Below are 6,160 nucleotides of genomic sequence, written 5' to 3'. Positions count from 1 at the left end.
CCTAAGATCTTACAGGGGCTTCTGGAAAACATCTCAGGAAATACTGGTGTTTATTCCAATTGGTTTCCCAAAAGTATTCTTCTCTCTTGGTCTCTCCCAGTTGACTTCCTTGTCTCTTCAGCAAAATAAAAAGGAAAGGGAAATCATCCCAGGCGTTTATATTGGAGGAAAGATAAGAGGTCCTTCTCCCATTATTTTGAAGTGATATTCCACCTGTGGGACCATAGAAAAGAAACAACAAAGATTATGATTAACGTCTGTTCTTCTCCAGGGCCTGGAAATCATTTCCCACCTTCTACTCTGCCCTTTCACTTGAGCCTTCTTGCCAGCTCTCTTATGCCCCTAAGCTAATCCTAATAGGTCAGCACATCTGCAGATTGTCTTTTTGATCTAATTGATGAGCTGAGCTAAACCAGAATTGTGCATCCCCTATTCCTGAGAGGCCTAGCAGGTACCATTCCACTTGAACCAAGGAGGGCCTTCTCATGTCTTTCCTGAGAATGCAGTAGTGACAAATGCATTGCAAAATCAGAGCATGAGTTTTTCAAGCAAATCCATGATGACAGTCAATGGCCAATGATCTCAGGAGGAGATCTCTCTCACTCCCTGTTCACAGACCTGTGCTTTCCCATGAATCCATACCGCATAAGGAGATTCTCAGGCAGTAGCACATACCTCTCCTGGCCACCTCACTATTCTTCTCACCAGTTTCTCCACTGGGGGCATGGGTACACTGCCCTTCCTCCTGGATTTCTTCACCTTCCGTGAGGATCTCTTGTGGATGGCTGGAAGTTTCCTGAAAAGAGATATTATGGAGAGGTGCTGTGAGCACAGGGGAATTTTGGTGTCTGTCCTGCCCTTAGAAAGTTCTGCAGCACAAGGCAGTTGTCTTGGCTGTTGCCATGAATGATGTGGGCTCAACTGACTGTTTTCACATGAAGAGAGAGCGAGATCACTCCCAGCTCTAATGCCCAGAGCTGCAAGAAGTGCCCACAGGAATGATACTTATGCCCGAGTACCAGCTCTCTCTTGATGCAACATGAGCAAAGCACGGTTCTTTACAAAGGCAGCCTCCAAGAGACGTGGCAAATATATGGAATACTGCCTGATAGTCCCAACTACTGTTTGTTAGGAAATGGAAAATGACTGTTCCTGGAGAGCCGGAGTCCAAGAAGGAGAGGGTGGCAAGTGTCTCACCTGCCATGAGTTTCTTTTCTTTCAGATTTCTTCCTCTGCTCTTTCTGTATATTCTGAGCAGCAAGTGTGGGCTCTGGGATGCTTTTTCTGGAGAGGAGACGATTAGCAGGAAGATTTCCTGTAGGCAGAAGACAAGAAAACCATCCAGGACAGCATTGCAGAGGGCTCTTGAAAGGGAAGGTTATGCAGCTCTTGTCAGCCCGAGGTCAAACTGAGGGGTGTCAGACTGATTCCTTTGAAGCCTCATTTCCTGGGTGGGCTTTGGCCATTCTGGACACTGCCTTTTCTCTCACTTATTGTTCGTAATTTACAACATCCTTTCTTGAGGTAGTGCTTTTCTCACTCTCTTTCCTATTCAGAGAAAGGAGAAGTGTAAAAAGGAAAGAGGAGACTCGCTGGGATGTATGGGTGGCCTAACAGAGTCTCTCTGAGGGCAGTAATTTAAGGCAAGAGAGCAGATCTTTGGATCTGCCTACTGATCTCACATGCCTAGAGGTCCTCTTTTGACACAATCAAAACCAATGAGTTGTTTTCAGGGTGTTTATGAGGCGTGTTGAGGAGACCAGGACATGGAAATGGAGGAAAGTTGAACTTGGAGATATTAGTACAGTTGGGAGTGTTGCGCTGCGCTGAGGCCTTGTTCCCTCAGGATTCACTTGAGATTTGCCCTACTGGGGGAGCAGCGTCACATCTAGCGCCTCATGCTACCTGAGCCATCACACTGTCACTTGGGTTCCGATGGCCTACCCAGGAGCACAGAAGGAGAAGGCACAAGCCTCCACCAAGAAGCAGCAGCTCCATTACCTTCCTGGACAGTGCTGGCCTCTCCTCTCCTCTCCTCCTCCTGCTTGGGCTTTACAGGTGGCCTAGGTAGTTTTTGATCTCTACTCTCCACCTTGTACCTGGAAAGCAGAAAAGGAGGCAGTCTAAAGCGGGAGCACTTTTGCAACCTCTGTCAATATTAGAGACACAGGGGCATTTGGGAGGTGCTGGGGAGTCCCTCTTTTTTCAAAGTGCAATAGGCAGAAGAGGCCAGATGCTGGAGGAGTGTCTCAGCAAGGTGAGAGGCATCATGAAGACCTCCAGTGCCTGGAGGGACATGACCTTTCTCCTCTGACTCTTCCCTGTGCTTCCTGTGAAACTGCCAAAGCAATTTCAACCCAAATCCCCTGTGTGCTTTTGGGATCATCACCCATCTCCTGTTCCTGCTCATGTTCAGGCAGAACACTTTAGTCCCCTTAAGCTTTCCAGAATCCTTTCATCGTCCTTTCTGACGAACCTGCATCTCCCACACACATAATAGAACCAAACACTGAGCACCATGGGAGCCAGGAGAAAGCTCTCCAAAATCCCACTAGCCACAGTGTTCACTTTGGCCTACATAGGTCTCCACATTAAAAAAAAAAAAAAAAAAAAGGCCCAAGACAATATGATCAGGATGCATTTCATTCCTACAGATCTCTCAAAAGAAATAAAAATGTCCCAAAGCAGCAACTAAGAGGGACCTGTATTTTGATGTGCATTTCAAAGGGTTGCTCATAAATGGCTTTCTGAGCAACGTTCACAAGGACTGGCAACACAAGGTTGCAAAACATGCGATGAGCAGCTACTTGCTTGGCCAGGTTCCTTTCCAAGAAGGAAACATACTCACTCAGGAAAGACAATGACATGACGAGAGTGAGTCTGGGAAAGAGCAGTTTCGGTGCCTGAGAGCACCAAATTCCTCATCTCCGGCATCTGCAAAGGAGAGAAACACATGGGACATGATGCCAAGAGAATTATCTAAGTGTTCCCAGGGGAAAAAACTCTTCTACTGCTTAGAGAAAGAGCTGCCTCTGAAACATTCAATTATTCTATTCCCATCAGCAGTCCCTCCAGTTATGCACCGTAACAACTGGAGAGAAATAAAGGAGAAAGGGGAGGAACATGGTCATGCCTTTTACAAGGCTCAGGATTCAGAGACGCGGTTAGCTCAGGTCTCTTCTAATGCAGAAATCAAGGGAGGCAAGCACATGAGAAGGCATTTCAGCAGCTGGACCGCACTGTTTTCCCTGCTGTCTGGACCTAATGCTTCAAAGAGAGAGAAATGAGGTCAATAGACAGTTGACAGAGTTGTGTGACATTCCCACTGGCCTAGGCAATTGTATCCATAAGGAGATCAGGCTGAGCTTCCAAAGGGACTCATAAAAAGAATTTTCAGAACCTTAAGGGAAAGGGCTGAACTTGCTGCCTTACCATGCCAGACATGTTCTGGGGGTAACATGGCTTCTGAGGCCATCCTCACAAAAAGGGGCATGAAAGCATGGCTTTTTGCAAGGAGGGAAGTCTAGTGGGGAAAAAAACACACAAGGCCTCTTCTTGTCTTGGCCTTCTTTGCTGAGAATGTGGAAACTGTCTCCAGGATTATATGAATCTTTGAGTGGACCCAGTACACTTCTGCACAGGTTCAACTTCATTGCCAAGTCCTCTGAATGCCCAAGACAAACTGTCTGGGTAGCTGGCATTTCTCTCAGCCAGGACTGTCCATGTCCTTCAACAGGTCATGGCAGGCTAGTAGAATTGCATTCCCTTGGGAATTCAAAAAGATGACAGGGAGCACCGGAGAATTGGAGAACTTACCGCAAGAAGAGCCATGAGCATCTGGTCAGTCCCGTTAAGTCTTTTCAGGAATTCTTTGTAAAATCTCATTTTCACATCTGCCCCTTCAATTATAAGCATGCCAATGTTCTTCAACACAAAGACAACATTTCTCCCGCTCTCGAGGCAGCGGCGGAAAAGACGCAGGGTCTTCTCTATGCCAGCCTCCACTGTTTTGCGGGGAAGAGAGATGTCCTCGGCTATGCGAGCACATTTCAGGGGCTCACAAAGCTTATGACCTAGGAAGCAGACCAAGAGGAAAAAGGCACTAGTAGAACACACAAAAACACAGCATCAACAGCTTTGTGGTCTTCAAGCAAGCAGCTCTTACAGAACTCCCTTTCTCGACCTTCTGGGACAAATCATGTGGGAAGATGTTCAAAGCACTGCAAGCAGATGTGCCAAGTGGATAGCAATGCTTTCTTCCCTACAGTGTTTGAAAGAAAAGGCCACAACCATCTTCTACGAATGTGAGCCTCGACGGCAGGACAAGGAGAGGAGGAAATGGTGAGTTTCTTTCGTGGGTGCCAGGTCAAAGAACTTGGGGCAAGCTCAGCCCATTCCACACTGGGAAAGATTTCACAGAGCCATGTTACATAAATGAAAGAAAGAAGGGAAAGAAAGAAAAAAAAAAAAAGAATGCACTACACTCCTCTTAATCCTCCAATCCATCCAGCACCCTCTGAAGTGCACAAAACAGCTGTAGTGTTCACAAGGATGACTAGCAATCACAGCAAAACCTGCCTCTGATGGGTTTTCACATGCACTAGGATCCCAGTCTCCATTTCAGGGCTCTTACAGCTGACTGTGACCAACTTCAAGGTGGAAGGAGTAGGAAAACGCCATCATGAATGCCAATATTTGCCTTTACAGAATTGCAGCTGTAGCCTGCTGTGAAATCAATACAGGGAGAGAGGGAATACAATGGTAATTGCCATGATGAGGTCCTGAGATCTACAAATTGAAATTGTTTTTATAACGTGGTGACAGAAGTCTGGAGCTTTAACAGTTACTGCTAGACAGGGCTAATGCCCAACCCAAAGATGTCCCAGAGAAGTGGAGGCCAAAGTTTTAGCATGTCTTCTTACCAGGAGCATAGGCCTTATCATAGGTGAGGCCGTGAACCTCCGCAATACTCTTTGAAAGATGGAACACGGGTCTGTGAACAGTCACAAGGCCGTATTTCCTAACAGCAACTTGCTCTGTCACCACACAAAAGGTGCCAAGCCGAATAACTCTGACTCCCTGCAAAGAGGAAGGAAGAAAAGCATTACTCGAGTGCCAGGTGAAGAGGCTTCTAACTGGTCAGTTGCATGAAGATGGAGCTTGGTGTCCTGCTCAATCCTGCTGTGCAAAGGGGATGAATGGAGGAGTGGGGAAAGCCTTGGAGAACCCTTGGAGAATGTCTTTAGAAGAGCACCTCAGGTGTTTTCATTCCCCCTCTTCTTCATGCTCTCAAAAAATGCAAGGAAACGTAGAGAACTCATCCCTCAAATACCTCCAGTGCAGAAGAAGGGCTTCTGGGGAGATGTAGGATGGCAGACCCACCTTATTCAGCATTAGCTGCTCTAGAATGTAGTTGGAGACTCCTTCCCAGATAGTAAGGGTCTCTGGAAAAGAAGTGGAAGATACATCAGGCTCTGTGTGGCCCCGCTCACAGATGTGCAGCACATGGTTAACCAAGGAGGTGACACCTGCAGTCGTACTCAATGAGCAAACTGAGCCCAACCGTGAGAGGGTCTCAGCAGCTGAGGTTGAGATGGCATTAATGGGCAGCCCTGGCAGCTCAGGTAGGCCTTCTCCTTCTCACAGGTAGACCCCTGTGGCAGGGACTTCTGAGTGGGGTGTCCCAGGACAGTGGGGATAGCATGAGGGTTGGGAGCCAGGAGTCCTGACAGCCACACTGCCAAGTGAGGCAGAGGGGACCATGAGCCTGGGCTCTGGCAGCAGTTCCAGCCCCAGCCACGCTCCTCCAGCCCCAGGCTTTCCACAGCCATGTTCACAGTTCATGATCTCTGTGAGACTTCCCGAGATAGACCTACCAGAGGCCTTACCGTTTGCTGGCAGCACTGGTAATCGGTGCCCATGAGACCTGCCAAGGCCAGAGTCCCAGAGCTCCATCCTAGTTTCTTTGCTCATTTGCTCTGGATGAAGAGCAAACAGGAGGTGATGAGGAAACAGCTCCTCTCCTGCTCCTCCTGTACACGTCACCTCAGCCCTGTGCTACTCTGGCCGCCCCTCGCTGGTTCCCGCTCAGGGTCGTGGGCTCCTCGCAGCAGAGCAGAGCCGAGAGCAGTCCCAGCGCGTGGGCTCTCCCAGGCTCGTC

The 6,160-nt window shown here is 48.2% G+C and overlaps 1 pseudogene; it reads right to left on the bottom strand.

Moving 5' to 3' along the window:
- Positions 1-1,193: 1,193 nt before the first annotated feature.
- On the bottom strand, positions 1,194-5,955 carry LOC148592350 (coiled-coil domain-containing protein 81-like; annotated as a pseudogene).
- Positions 5,956-6,160: the final 205 nt, after the last annotated feature.

The sequence above is a fragment of the Tinamus guttatus genome, unplaced genomic scaffold (genome assembly GCF_059628265.1).
Source record: "Tinamus guttatus ecotype Peru unplaced genomic scaffold, ASM5962826v1 Tinamus_guttatus_pri_ptg000618c, whole genome shotgun sequence".
Classification (NCBI taxonomy): domain Eukaryota; kingdom Metazoa; phylum Chordata; class Aves; order Tinamiformes; family Tinamidae; genus Tinamus; species Tinamus guttatus.
The sequence above is the reverse complement of the archived record's forward strand: the minus strand, read 5'-3'. Positions and strand labels throughout refer to the sequence as shown.